The sequence below is a fragment of the Tupaia chinensis genome, unplaced genomic scaffold, assembly GCF_000334495.1.
Source record: "Tupaia chinensis unplaced genomic scaffold, TupChi_1.0 Scaffold000056_1, whole genome shotgun sequence".
In the NCBI taxonomy this organism is placed as follows: Eukaryota; Metazoa; Chordata; class Mammalia; order Scandentia; family Tupaiidae; genus Tupaia; species Tupaia belangeri.
Window position 1 is genome coordinate 2,993,510 of NW_006159514.1, and position 16,262 is coordinate 3,009,771.

The 16,262-nt window shown below is 39.0% G+C and overlaps 1 protein-coding gene and 1 pseudogene across 1 annotated transcript in view; one reads left to right on the forward strand and one right to left on the reverse strand.

The window, feature by feature from the left end:
- Positions 1-16,262, reverse strand: part of UBR3 (ubiquitin protein ligase E3 component n-recognin 3) — a 228,920-nt gene that overhangs the window by 189,773 nt on the left and 22,885 nt on the right. The window lies entirely within an intron of this gene.
- On the forward strand, positions 11,425-12,070 carry LOC102478489 (TM2 domain-containing protein 1 pseudogene; annotated as a pseudogene).

Consider the following 16,262-nt stretch of genomic DNA (forward strand, 5'->3'; position numbering starts at 1 on the left):
TCTCTAAATAAGTAAATAAATAAATAACAAGCTCTGAGGCCAGCCAAGGCAAGGTGGTTAAGGCACTGGATCCTATATAGCTGACTCTCTGGTTCAAGACCTAGTCCCAGAAGCTTAAGGGACATGCCAAGCATATGTACACATGTGCACAAAATCCTGGAACAAGAATGAAGGACAAAGGGTTTGTGTGGAATGACTATTCCCTATGGGGGATGACTTCTCACTTTTCCCCCTCTCTCTCTTTCTCGGACAAGCACAAGCACCTTCTGGTAAAACTTAAAAACCTGTCATAATACAATAACATCAAGAGACATGATGCAGTCAAGAAAAGAAGGGTGTATATTTGTAAACTTAATATATAATAAACGTGGCATCTCAATTCAGTATAGTGGGGAGAAGACTTTCAATAAATTGCTTTAGAACAAAATCAATGCATACTTTATTTATTTCTTCCATTATCAAGACAGGCAAAAGGGAAACAGAAACGGAGACCCTCACAATGGAAACAATGATCCACCACCAGCTTCAACTAGCCCCAAATAATGGCCACATTCAAGCCCAGAGCACTCAGGAAGGTCTCCAGACATGAACCCAAAAGATTCCCATGTGGGTCAGCCTCACAGAGCTTCATGTTTTATCACTGCACGCCCATCCAATCCCAAAAATTATTATTTAAATCAAGAAGTAAAATTGATTCCTACTTCATACTATAGAAAATATACTCCATACATATTAAAAATAAAATGTAAGAAAAGGAACCAAGAAGAAAATAAACTATTTTCTTATATTTTCTCATCATAGAAAGCCTGAGACTTGAAACCAGGAACCAAAAAAGAAAAAAAATAAAAAGATAATGTATATCAAAAACTTCTATGTGGAAAATAATAACAAGCTGGAAAAAAATATATTGTATAAAACAGATAAAGATTAACATATATAATTATGAAGTCTCAAAAGTTAATACAAGTGGGGAACCAGCAGTTAGTATAATGGCTATGTCGCTGGACTCCCACATAGTCGACCGCAGTTCACGCCCCGGACCCGGTGGCTTAAAACACGCCGGGCACGTGTGTGTGCGTGCCCAAGATCCCAAGAGGAGAATGGAGGAGAAGGGATTGCGGCGTGACCATCCCCCCTGGGTTGTGATTTCTCACTTTCTGTCTCTATGTCTCTCTCTGGCTGGCTGGCGAGCGCACGTGCCCTATAGCGAAAAACCTCTCCTCCAAAAAAAATAAATAAATAATTGCATGGAGTCAGCAGGTGCCATGGTGGTTAAGGTGCTGGACTCACATGGTCGACCATGGTTCAAGTCCTGAACCTGGCAGCTTGCTTCCTCACTTTCTCTTTCTCTCTGCGCCCCACCCCCGCCACTTCCCATATCTCTCCCTGTTGAGTGCATCTATACCGGCTACACATTTTAAAAATAGTAATGATGATGATAATGAAAATTAAATAAATTCTTTAAAAAAATAAAAAGAATTGCATTATATCATATATAACATTAACAGCTTAAGCAAAGCAGGAAAAGAGAAAGGAACGGTCCCAGCTACTTTGGAGGCTTAGGCAGGAAAATCACAACATAAAGAGAATCTGCCTTTAAAAATAAAAAAGAAAAAGGAAAGAGAAAGAAAGAAATGAGAAATTAGTTTAGAATCTATTAGATATAGAATTTTAATGCCAGCATTAAGGCGATTCATGAATCTCTTTAACCTTTTACTTAATCTGAATGCCTAATCTCTTAATACTCTTTATAGCTTTTTTTAGCCTTTAAAAATAAAGAACTTCACCTTGAGATTTTATAACTATATTATCTTACATTCATTTTACATTAGAATTAAGGTAATATAAAGTATTTATTAATACTTCATGTTTGGGCCAGCAGTTGGTGTAGTGGTTAAGGCACTGGACTACCACATGGCCGACCACAGTGCCACAGTTAAGGCACTAGACTACTACATGACTACCACATGGCCGACCACGTGTCCCAGATACAGAGATCTGTAGGTGTGCATGCTCTCTCTCTCACACACACACACATACTCTCTCTCACACACACACGCCCTATAGTAAATTTTAAAAAATAATAAATAAAATTTTTGTTAAGATTTTTTAAAAGGCAAAAAATACTTCATGTTCTATTTCTTAAAGTAGATAGTGACACATGAATGTTCATTTTACTAAAATTTTTTAGACTGCAAATACATTTTATAAAACTCCTATATATAAAAATGTGATAACATAAAAAACACTTAAGGTTCAACAATAAAGAAAACTCATAAGCTGAATTAAAACCTCTACTCAATATTGCTATAAATAAAGCTAAAAAGCAAGGCATCACCTCCCACTTTTTCAATGAGAGCGGGAAAAAATGATTAACTCTAATTACCAATGTTAAAGTTCCAGTTTATAAAAACTAAGTCTTCTTTTCTTTTAGAGTACCTAATTACAGGATAGACAATTGAATAGATGATGAGAAATATAATTATCATACCTATGGTAACCCATTAATAGTTTCAGAGACAAAGAAGAATGCCTACCTTACAGGGTTTTTACTTTTTTCTTAAGTTTATTTATTTTTATTCATGACATACAGCACATGCATGCACACGTGAGAGAGACAGGAAAAACAAAGAGAGAGAGGTACCCTCGACAGAGTTTTTATCAAGCCCCGGTCCCCTTTCCCCAGCCTCCTAGCTCAGCAGAATCCTGGGCATATATGCATGCACCTGGGAACACAAACCTGAGCGTGGCCATGTGACTTCTAGCATGTCAGTTCAATATGCTATATAATGCCACAAGGACGAGCCGGGTTTTTCTTTTTCATCATTTAAAAAAATTATCTATTTACCAATGCACAGGCAAATTTTTGACTAAAATTTTAAAACAGATTTCTGTATTTGTTTTCTTTCTTCTCTCTCTCAGTCCCTCTTACACATGTATACACAATACACATAGATAAAAACAACACACACAAATGTATGCAAATATCAAAGAAACTATTCCCTTCATATATATGTATGTTTGTCAGAACAATCTTTGTAATTGCCTGACAAAAATGCCCAGCTCATAACTTAAAATAAACCCTATCAGTAATAAAGAAATAAGAACCAGCAGATGGCATAAAGGATTACGTCTCTGGACTCCCACATGGCCGACTACAGTTCGAGTCCAAACCTGGCACCTTCAAACTCACACCAGGCACATGTGCGTGTGTGCTCAAAATCCTGAGAGGAGAATGAAGGGGAAGGGACTGTGGCATGACCATGGAAGAGAAGGGATTGCAGCGTGGCCTTCCCTCTCAGGGGGGTGATTTCTTTCTCTCTGTCTCTCTCTCTCTTTCTGGTGAGTGCACGTACCCTATAGTTAAAAAAAAAAACTCTCCAAAAAAATAATAAATCACTGCTAAACTAAATGTCCTCAAAAATTGTCTGCCACCCAAGTCTTCGTGAAACCTGTTCACCCGTTCCTCATTCTGAGTTCTTTACTGCAGCTAGTGACAGCACCATTTTCTCAAGCACTCATTTGTAACTCCTCCCTCTCACCTTTTAAGCTCAAATCCAAACACTAAAATGATGGTTAGTTATTTAAACTATTCTTAAAGGATTATTTATTTTTAACTTCACCAGAGAGAAAAAGGGAGCGGGAAAGTGGAAAAAAAAAAAAAAAAAGCCACAGGTCTGGGATTTGAACCACGATCAGCTACGTTGGAGTCCAGGGCCTCAACCACCATGCCACTTGCTGGCCCCTACTTAAACTAATTTTTTTAAGAATTTTTTATTGGGACCAGCAGTTAGCGTAATGGCTATGTCACTGGACTCCCATGTAGTTGACCACGGTTCGAGCCCCGGACCCAGTGGCTTAAAACTCACACCGGGCGCATGTGCGTGCATGCCCAAGATCCCGAAAGGAGAATGGAGGAGAAGGGATTGCGACGTGGCCATCCCCCCTAGGGGGTGATTTCTCGCTTTCTGTCTCTCTGTCTCCCTCTGTCTGTCTGGCGAGCACACGTTCTCTATGGCAAAAACCTCTCAAAAAAAAAAAAAAAGAATTTTTTTATTTAACATTGTTTATTTATTTATTATAATTTGACCAGAAAGAGACAGAGTGAGAGAGAGGGTAAGTGAGAATGCAAGCCGCCAGGTCTGGGACACAAACTGCGATCAGCCATTTGGGAGTCCAGCACCCTTTACCAACGAGCCACCTACTGGTCCCCTTATTTAAACTATTATACAATAAGAAAAAAGTCAGTAGTGGGGCCAGCAGGTGGCGTGGTGGCTAAGGGAGCTGGACTCTCACATACCTGACCAACCATGGTTCAAGTACCAGACCTGGGGGCTTGTTTTCTCACTCCCCTCCTTCTCTCTCTCTCTCTTCTCTCTCTGTCCCTCTCTATGGTCAAATTAAAATAAATAAATAAACAAATTTCAATAAAATAATAAATTCTTAAAAGAAAAAGACAATAGTAAAGCAAAAAGTATATCTACTAAAAAGTCCATTTTTTCATTGTACTTTGGTTCAGTTAAAATCTCAAATAAATTATTTAATAGTCACATGTTTGCTAATAATTTTGATTAAGAAAAAAATTTTAATATGTTTTCATCTATTTATTTACTGCCAGAGGGCATGTGTGCTTAAAAGAAAGAGAGTAAGAGAGCCCCTCAACAGGATATGATCACACCACAATCCTTTTTCCTCTGTTTCTCCATCTGACAGGATTTTTGGCACACACATGCACATGTTCAGTGGATTATTCAAGCCACCAGGGCAAGGATTCAAATTGCAGTTGACTATATGGGATTCGGCTTCCTATGCGCAGAGATCAAGCACTGCATTATAGGGCTGGCCCAAGAACAAGAATTTCTTTTTTTTTTTTTAAGAATTATTTTATTTTACTTTACTTATTTTAATTTGACTGAAGAGGGACAGAGTGAGAGAGCAAGAGCAAGAGAGAGAGAAGGAAAATGAGAAAGCAAGTCACCAGGTCCAGGACTCAAACTGAGATCAACCATGTGTGAGTCCAGTATTTTTAACCACCACACCACCTGCCAGCCCCCAAGAAAAGAATTTCTAAACCCACAAAAATCTATGGCTCTATTACAAGACTCACTAATTTTTTCTTAAAAGACCAAATCAGAGCCAACCCATGGTGCAGTGGTTAAGGCAGCTGGTTCCCACATAGCCAACTGTACAGCTCAAGTCCAAGACTGGACGGCTTGGGAAACACGCAGGGTTTGTGTACATGTGTGTACATGTGTGTCCAAAATCCCAAAAGGAGGAAGAAAGAGAGAAGGGATTGCAGGGTTATCATTCCCCACGAAGTTTTCTCTTTTTCTCTCATTCTCTCTGGAGCACGTGCACCCTCTGGCAATTTTTTTTTTTTTAATAAAAAGGCCAATTGGTAAATATTATTTTTTCCATTTTAAAGGCCATCTAATCTACTATAACCACTCAATTCCACCTTGTAGATTGAAAGCAGCCACAGGCAACCGGTAAATATTAACAGACGAATGTGGTATCTTTCAATAATATACTATTTACACAAAGAAGCAGTTTAATTGTGGACAACCCCAACCCCATCATGCCAACCCCATGTTCTAAAAAGCTCTACAGCCATAGAAGAGAAAACGTAAATATCTACCTGATCATTAATCAAATTAATCTATTATTCCATAGATTTATAATCAAATGAGATCAGTGCTCTTAAGATTGTTTAAAATACAAAAAACTATACCACTGTATCAAAGGTCCAAGACATAATTTGACTACAAAATGAAAAGCTGGCAAGTAAAGGATCACTAAGATACGGCCCAGTATTAAAATTCTACACACCCACTTACAAAGAGGTAGTCTGAATCCCAGAGATAATAAACCACATTGCCCTCTCACCACAAATAATTAACAGGGAAAAATAACCATAGAGAACAAAGCTGCAGGCCAAAATGAGTACCTCTGAAAAGACATTTAGAGCTGATGGTTAAACAGTGAGCAAAAGCTGAGTTCATATTTCAAACCAATATTAATTCAGCACAGACTTCTAAGACCTGGGAACTAGCTCTGCCACTTACTTTCTCTTCATGAGGTAAGACTCTCAACTATCCTTAGTTTTCTCCTCCATAAAATGAGGATAATAATATCTACCTCCAAAACTGCTGTATAGGAGGGGTATAATACAAAAGAGAAAATTAGCAAAATGTTAATAAAATTGTATTGAGAATTACAACACTTGTAAATAGTCTAAGCATACCAATTAAAAGACAAAGACTCTCAGACTAGATTTGAAAAAGCAAAATCCAGATATATCCTATCCTCAAAAAAACACTTTAAATATAAAAATATACGATAAAGACAAAGTTAGGCTAAAAGTAAAAGGATAGATATATCTTGGAAATTTTGGCTTAAAAATATGTTACCAGCTGGGGACCAGCAGTTAGCATAATGGCTATGTCGCTGGACTCCCATGTGGTCGACCACGGTTTGAGTCCCAGACCCAGTGACTTAAACTCACGCTGGGCATGTGTACATGCGTGCCCAAGATCCCGAGAGGAGAACAGAGAAGGGACTGCAGCGTTGCCATCCTCCCTGGGGGATGATTTCTCGCTTTCTGTCTCTCTGTCTCTCTGGTGAGTGCACGTGCCCTAGAGCAAAAATCTCTTAAAAAAAAAAAAAAACTTACCAGCTGTATGAATAACAAGCAAAAAGTATCTAATTAAAAATCAGGAGGGACCAGCAGTTAGTGTAATGGCTGTATCGCTGGACTCCAATGTAGTTGACCGCAGTTCGAGTCCCAGACTTGGTGACTTAAACTCACGCTGGGCATGTGTACATGCGTGCCCAAGATCCCGAGAGGAGAACAGAGAAGGGACTGCAGCGTGGCCATCCCCCCTGGGGGGTAATTTCTCACTTTCTGTCTCTCGGTCTCTCTCTGTCTGTCTGGCGAGCGCACATCCCCTATAGCAAAAACTTCTCCAAAAAAAAAATTGGGAAACATAGGACCAGCAAATGGTATAATGGTTACATCGCTAGACTCCCACCTCGTCAATCATGGTTCAAGTCCCAGACCCAGCGGCTTAAAACTCACACTGGGCACATGTGAATGTGTGTCCAAGATCCCAAGAGAAGAGAGAAGGATAGTGATCATCCCCCCAGGAGGTGATTTCTCACTTTCTGTCTGTCTCTGTCTCTCCAGCAAGCACACATGCCCTATAGCAAAAAAAAAAATGCTCTCTAAAAAAAGAAAAAAATTAGGAAACTTGACATTATATGTTTCTAGGAAAACCTACATGTGAAAGCAAATGAGGGGAGGCTTCTAACAAGTATGGGCTCTTTCCCTAAAAGGAAACAGTCCTCTCCCAAAAATAAGGCATAAATCAAAAGATTTTTCTGGGAGCACATATATATATAAAAGTACACTTAGTTGGCTGTCCATAGTAAATATAGTATAAGAATATAGCATACAATATTGTACTATAAATATACACACAATTGAGTTAAGTAATTCATTCAAAAAAAAAGTGTATTTGTTCTATAAAAAAGAAGACAGGCAATTCCATTTTCTCATCAATCTATTGTAATCAAATAACTTCTTACCCATAAAAGAAAAAAAAAAACTATAATGATACTCTTATTTATTCCAAAAATCTGTGTCTTTAATAAAAGCCAATTAAAGGGACCAGCAGTTAGCATAATGGCTATGTCGCTGGACTCCCATGTAGTTGACCATGGTTCGCGTCCCGGACCTGGTGGCTTAAAACACACCAGGCGCATGTGCATACATTCCCAAGTTTCCAAGAGGAGAATGGAGGAAAGGGATTGTGGCGTGGCCATCCCCCCTGGGGGGTGATTTCTTGCTTTGTCTCTCTATCTCTCTCTGTCTGGCGAGGGCGTGCGCCCTATAGCAAAAACCTCTCAAAAAAAAAAAGTCAATTAAATAAAACCTGTATCAAAAACAAGTCCTTTAAAACAAAAACTAACAAGGTACTTGGACCTTGCCCTGTAGTTCAAGAGAGAGTGACAGGCACTGGATTAACCTCTTCATCTAAAACAATCAAAAACAAACAACAACAACAAAAAAAAAACCCATAATTTTCAAGACACAACACATCAGATAATAAGGGACAATAATCTCTGATAGATGAGAAGGAAAGAATGTGAGCCTTACGCGTATCACAGCTTACCTCTCGACCATGACACAAAGAAGAATCAAAATAGGCCAGGCACGACCACAGTTCAAGTACTAGACCTGGTGGCTTGAAAATCACGCCAGGCACATGTGCATGAGTGCCCAAAATCCCAGGAAGAGAACGGAGGAAAAGGGATTACAGTGTGGCCATTCCTCCCCTCGAGGGTTTCTCACTTTCCCTCTTACTGCCTCTCTCCAGTAAGCACAAGTGCCCTCTGGCAAAAACTTAAAAAAAAAAAAAAAAAAAAAATAGGGCCAGGCAAACTCCCTAAGTTGAAGGACAGAACTAAGAGGCTAAGGAAACTCAACGTAGCTACAGTTTGTAGGATAGAGTACAAAAGAGAAAGGTATTCCACAGAGAAATAATCCCAGAAATTTACAGTACCCTCCTAGAATATACTGAGTACTGATCAGCACCGAAGACAGAAAACTACCCCAGAGCTAGGGATAAAATCACCTGAAAGGATTAGAGAAACAGTACACGTTCACCTATTGGATTGAGAATGGTGCTTGTTCCCATAAAGCAGAACAGAATAAAACTCATAATTTATGAGGCATTAGAGTCAATGATTCAGAAGAATCTTTCTTCAGCAGTAGAGACTAATTAGCCCCAGACTAAGCACTTCTTCAGACCCAGTTAACAAATCACAAAGGCAGAAACTGTTTCTAAGAAAATTAACTGTACAGCAAAACAATATTCAAAACTATTCACAAGATAACAGGCTACCAAGCACCCAACAAGGCTGAATACACAATTTCAGGCAACCAGCATCTAGAATCCAAGGAAGCAGGAAAATGCAATCTATAATAAGGAGAATAATCGATCAACTGAAACTGGCTCAGAACTAAAACAGATGGTAGAATTAGCAGACAAGAACATTAAAATTTATCATAGTCATATTCCACACTTCAAAACTTAGAGATATATAAGCTTTTTATTTTTATCAACTTCTAGAGATCAGCAGATGGCATAATGGTTATGTCATTGGACTTCCACATAGTCGACCACAGTTCAAGTCCCAGACCCACTGGTTTCAAACTCATACCAGGCTTGTGTGTGTGCATGCCCAAAATTCCAAAAAGAAAATGGAGGAGAGGAAACTGCTGCATGGTCATCCACTCTGGTGGGTGATTTTTTGCTTTCTGTCTCTCTGGCAAGCACACATACCCTAAGGCAAAAGTCTCTCTATAAAAAGAGAGGAAAGGAAGGGAAGGGAAGGGAAGGGAAGGGAAGGGAAGGGAAGGGAAGGGAAGGGAAGGGAAAGGAAAGGAAAGGGGGAAGGGAAAGGAAAAGAAAAAAGAGAAAAGAAAAGTCAATTTCTACAGAATAAAACTACAATGTGGACCCAGCCCTACAGACAGGTGATTAAGGGAGCCAGATCCCACACAGCCAATCATGTGGTTCAAGTTCTGACCCTGGTGGCTTGAAAAACACTCCAGGCACATGTATGCATGTGCTGCAAATCCTAGTAAGATGGAGAAATGGAAGAGGAGAGATTGTAGTATGACCACACCCATAGTATAGGGACTTCCTCCTTCTCCCTTAGCCTGTTTGTCTTTCTCTAGTGAGCACATGCACCCTCTGACAACAACAACAACAATAATAATAATAAATTGGGCCTGTGACTCCTTTCATCTTACAATTGCTCTCTTTTGGGATAGAAATGTAAGCCCTGTATTCAACTGTATGTTGAAAGTACTTAACATGCTTGGTTTTGTAGGCTCACCTCTGGAAAAGAATTGGCCATGGGATGAAACACATCATAGAGTGGATCATATTAAATTTAAATATATCTAGGTAAGACTCTAGACCTTCTTTAGAGTTGGTACTAGAATAACTTAAGACACTGGGGGGGGGGCTAATGGAATAGAATATACCTTGTACTAGTTTATCATTAAAGTCATGACAAATTTTTTGCATAGAAAAACACAGAAAAATATGTCATGACTTTCCCAACCATCTATATATAAGACATGAATTTTGAGGGCTAGCTAGAGGCAGAATGATTAGAATGTGTATCTACTACAAAAAATTCATATTTAACTTAATCACTACTGTGAAGGACTGAGAAATCAGGCCTTTAGGAAATGACTGAATCATGAGGGCTCTGCCTTATAAAAGGGCTAGGGATAGGGCCTTTTTGCCCTTTTTATTCCTTCTACCATGTGAGGAAACAAACAAGGCCCTCATCCCAGACCAAATGATGGGGGTCTTGAACTCTCCAGACTCCAGACTATAAGAAATTAGGGTCTGTTCTTTATCAATTTCTCAGTCTCGAGCATTTTGTTATAATACCACAAATGAACTAAGATGGCAAATTATGTATTCTACTGTAAAGTATTCAATTATGAAATTAAACCAGTTTGCTACTCTCATGTTTCCAATTTTTCCTGATTTCAGTGTTAAGATGAATAGTCTTGTGCATGTCTTCTTCTGCAAAGTCCTCTCATTTAACGTGATTCCAAACAGTAACTAACAGGAGTTTTTCACAGAACTTGACAAGCTAACCCTGAAATTGAAATGAATGAGTTAAGAGATCAAGAAGAGCTTAAATCTGACCCAGCTGCTGTGGCACGGTGGAAAGGAACCTATGCACAGCGGCTGAGCCTAGGTGGGAAGCCCAGGTCTGTTCCTAGCCCAAACTAAACAGGTTAGGCACGGGAGCATATGCCTATAGTTTTAGTTAATCAGGAGGCTGAGGAATCACGATATGAGATCCTGTCAAAAATATCTATCTCGTCCTGGATCCTGCAGCTTGACAGACATGCCAGGCATGTGTGTATGCATGCCCCAAATTTCGAAAGGAGAAATGGAGGAGAAGGAGTTGTAGCATGACCATCCCCCATAGGTGTGCTTTCTCACTTTCCTTCTCCCTCCCTCCCTCCCTCTCTCTCCCTCTCTCTCTCTCTCTTTCCAGTAAGCAGATACACCCTCTAGCAAATTTTAAAAGCTCTCTCCCCTCCACGCCTTCTATCTCCCTTCCACGTGTTCTCACTTAAAAAAAAAATTAAAAAGCCAAAATCCTTTTGAAAGTAGTAAGAAAATCCTGCCATAAGATTTATTTTAATGTTATAATAATTAAAGTATGATGTCGTTACCAGAGACATACAATTTAACAGCAAGTCTAACGGCATATATAGGAAGTTGGTCCATAACAGACCTATCACCACCAATCAAAGGAGGAAAAAATGACTGCTCAATAAATGGTGCTAAAAGAACTGGATCCTGGGTGCCGGTCCCCAACATGGCGGCCACCTGGCCTTCCAGGCCAGCTTCTCCAGAAACCATGGCTGTCCAAGTCCTCGGTGTCCTGTGGTTTATGTCATTCACCACGGGACCTTGGGAGGCTGCTGCCACCATCACCACTGGGGACCAGGAGACGCTTAAGTGCGAGGACCTCAAAATGGGACAATATCCTCTATCGGCAGCCCCCCTTATGGAAGCGAGTTTCCTGTTTCCCAGCACCCAACATAACCTGTAAGGATTTCAGTGGCAATAAAACACATTTTACTGGAAGTAAAGTTGGTTTTCTCAAATCCACATCTTGCCAAAATATAAATGGCTATTCATACAAAGTGGCAGTTGCATTGTCTCTTTTTCTTGGATGGCTGGGAGCAGATCGATTTTACCTTGGATACCCTGCCTTGGGTTTGTTAAAGTTTTGTACAGTAGGGTTTTATGGAATTGGGAGCCTAATTGATTTCATTCTTATTTCAATGCAGATTGGTGGACCTTCAGATGGAAGTTGTTACATTATAAATTATTATGGAACCAGACTTAAAAGACTGAGTATCACTAATGAAACATTTAGAAACACAGTTCTATCCATAAATATTTTTAAAAAGAAACATACAGAAAATTGCTTCAAGAGTAAGAAGAAAGTGTCCTGAGATTTGAGCCTCATGGTTGCTACAGAGAACTTTCAGTATGTGGATTTTCCAGATTTTCCTTTTCCTTTTTCACATACCACTTTATGAGTTGCACGTAATTTTTTAATGTTGTGGTTTTTTTGTTGATTCAGTTAAAAATACATCATCCTGAGATTTATTTAATAGGACTTTCTTTTAAACCTGTATAATAATCTTTCTGAGGATACTGTCTCCATGAGATAGATAGCTTATAACTCTGATATTCTTTAATGTCTTTTACAAAGGCAAGTTGCCACTTGTTATTTTTGCTTCTGGAAAATAAAAGTGTAACTTCTAAAGAAAAAAAAAAAACTGGATCCTCATGTAGAAAAAGATGAAATTAGATCTCAATCTCATATTACATGTCAAAATGAATTCCAGGTAAACTAAAAGTCTAAATATAAAAACTTTAAAACTTTCGGAAACCTATTAACATTTTTTTCAGCAAAGGTGGAAAGTATTTCTTTAAAAAGTCACATATAGGGATCAGCAGGTGGCATGGGAATTAAAGGGGCTGGATGCCCACATGGCCAACCACGGTTCGAGTCCCAGACCTGCTGGCTTGCTTTCTCACTTTGTCTCTCTCTCTCTCACTCTGTCCCTCACTGATCAAACTGAAATAAACAAATGAATAAATAAAATTAAATAAAATAATCCTTTTTAAAAAGTCACACATAATACAAACTATAGAAGAAAACCCACATTTTTAATTTAAAAGCTTTCACGACACCATTAGGTATTATAAACTAAAAAGACAAGACTGTAAAATGAAATTAGGAATCCCGGCCTGCCTGTGGCCTTGGCCATGGCCAAGTAGTTTGAGTCCCAGACCCAGCTGCTCTGAAGATATGCTGAGCATGTGTGCACACATGCTCAAATCCCTGAAATGAAGGAGAAATGGAGAGGCTCCCACACCCCCACTCCGCGCATGCACCCTCATGCCCCTCCTCCCGCCAAGCAACACAGGGCCAGCAGCACCGCAGCCTGAGCAGGCTGAGCCTGGGCTTTCCAGCTGCCTCCCTGCCCCCTCTCCACGCCTCCCTGCCCCCTCTCCACGCCTCCCTGCCCCCTCTCCACACACACCCCCCACCTGTTGCTGTCCACTCCCAATTGCTGTGTTGTGTCTTTATGACTAAGCTCTCTTATCTAGAATACCTATGCCCTGAACACTTGAAGACAGCCCAAACAAAGTAGAGTGCTATAGTGGCCATGAAACAGCCTAACAGGAAAAGGAAGCTTGGTATGGATTCCAAGGAGCATTTGGATCAAGATGGATGCATGGAGTGAGCTGAAGAAGAAAAGAAACCCAGGGATGGCCTGACCCTTTTGAGTCATGTACTGGAAGTCAATCCAGTGGGAAAAGGAAAACCTCTTTAGCAAATGGTGCCGGAAAAACTGGATATCCAACTGCAAAAAGATGAATATGAACCCCTATCTGTCACCATTAACAAAAATCAACTCGAAGTAGATCAGAGATCTAAACCTGAGACCACAAACTATAAAACTACTGGTGGAAAACACTGGGGAAACTCTGGGAGACACTGGGGTAGGTAAAGACTTCTTAAACAAAACTTCTAATAATCCCCAAAACAGATAGGTGGGATTATACCAGATTAAGAAGTTTCTGCACAGCAAAGAACACAGTAATTAGTGTGAATCAACAACCTTCAGAATGGTAGAGAAGTTTTGTTAACTATGCCTCAGATAAAGGGCTGATAACCAGAATACACAGAGAACTCAAGCTGCTTACCTGGAAGAAAATTATTAACCCAATTAAAAGATGGGAAAATGAGCTGAATAAAAAACTCTCTAAGGAAGACATGTGAACAGCCAAAAAGTATATGAAAAAATGTTCAACATCCTTATCATAATGAAGGTGCAGATCAAAACCACAATGAGATAGCACCTAACTCCAGTCAGAATGGCAAAGATTTAAAAAAAAATGTTAAGTGCCGGCGGTGGGGATGTGGTGAAAGGGGAACTCTCATACATTGTTACTGGGAATGTAAATTGGTACAGCAGCTGTGGAGAACAATATAGAGGTTCCTCAAGGACCTTAAAATAGAACAACATTCGATCCAGCAATTCCACTCCTGGTATCTACCCAAAGGACAGGAGAATGTTGTCAGAAAAGTGCTTGCACAACTATCTTTATTGTGGCATTATTCATGATTGGTAAGACATGGAACCAACCCAAATGTCCACAGACAGATGAATGGATTGAGAAAGAGTGGCACATAGATTCCATAGAACACTATTCAGCTATTTAAAAAAAAAAAAAAAAAAAAAAACAAGACGACCCTACCATCTGACAGAAAGTGTATGAACATGGAAGATCTATTGTGGAGTGAAGCAAGTCAGCTATGAAACAGAGACACTGTCTTGATTTAATATATACTGACTGTCTACACTCTATGGTAGAGGCTGAAAGACTGGAGGACATAAAAACATGAAAAATTATTATGACACTGGGGACAAAGTAGAAGGAGGGTGGGAGAGGGGAAGAGTGCAGAAAGGAAAATACTGAATGTATAAAAATAACAAATAATACTAAAAAACAAAAAAAAGGAGAAATGGAGAAGACATTGCAGCATAACCATGCCCCCATGGTGGGGGCTTTCTCCCTCTCTCTCTGTTTCTCTGTCTCTGGTAAGGGCGCATGTCCTCTGACAAAAATTTTTTTAAAAGAAAAAATAATTAGGAGTTAATATGACAAGGATTTGGATCTAAATAATGTATAGCATCCTTAAAATTCTATTTATGGAGTTTTATAAAACAAAAAATAGAAAATGCAAACTTATTATAGTCAACAGATTTGCAAAATTATGACCAAGTTCTGAGAAACAGAAAAATAAGAACTCAAATTCTTGGTGGTAGTATAATTATTGGCAGAAAACTCCAATAATCAACTAGAAGACCCTTTTGACTAGTAATGCTGAAGAACACTCTGCTCCCACAAACCCCCTCCTAGGAATCTATCCTAAGAAATTCTAGTCCAGGCCAGCCTATGGTACATGATTAAGGCAGCTGGATCCCACATGGTTGAATGCACAGTTCAATCCCAGACCCAATCGCTTGAGAAGTATATTGGTCACTTCTGCATAAGTTCCAAAAATCCTGAAAGGAAAGAGAAATACAAGAGAAGGCATGACCACTCCCCATGGGGAGTGCTTTTTCACTTTTCCTCTCTTTCATGTGCTCGTTCTCTGGTGAGTACATGCTTCCTCTGGAAGAATTTTTTTTTTAAAAAAAAGGAAAGAAAGAAAGAAAAGAAAAAGAAAAAAAAGGAAAGGAAAGAAAGAAATTCTAGTACATCTGTACATAAACACATGCAATGATGCTTCCTTTTGGAAGCAAGAAAAAATATAAAGTATTTAATTGCCCCTCTGTGAAGAAATAGAGAAGTAAACTATGGTTTAGTCACAATGTGGAATCCTTAACAGTAGTCTGAAATGAATGAACTAGTGTACATTAGAAACATGGTAAGTGAAAAAGTCAAATTGCATAAGAATTCATACAATATAAAAGTCACTTAAGTAAAATTTAACACTGAAACAATTACACATATATTGTTTCATACACTAGAAATACAAAAACATTAATGGAAGTGGCACAGAACTTTCAGGAGAATGGTAACCTCTGGAGAGGGAAAGAAAAACGAGTTTTAAAAGCGCTCTACAGCAAACATGGCAAGTGGTCAACATCTGTTAATCTCAGTGGTAAGTGCAAAGGTATCTATTATGTTATTTTTGTGCATTTCTGTATATTCAAATTCTTTCATTGTTGAAAATAGCTTTAAATAGTTTTATAACAGCCAGTGGTATAGTGATTAAAGTGGCTGGATCCCACATGGCTAACCACACAGCTTGAGTCCAGGCTTGAAAAACACACCAAGGAAAAGTGCATACATGCCCAAAATCCCAAGAGGAGAAAGGACTGCAACATGGCCATCCATCCTGGGGGATGGTTTCTAACTTTCTCTCTTCTTTCTGTCAGCAGCAAGCACATATACTCTATAGCAAACCAAAAAAAATTAAAAAGTATATAATGACAAAAATTAGAAAATATGATTGCAACCTAACAAGACTTTTTCCTTTTCTTTCTTTTTTATCTATTTTTTTTTTTTTTTTTTAGAGATTTTTTTGCTATAGGGCCCCTACACTCCCCAAGGGGA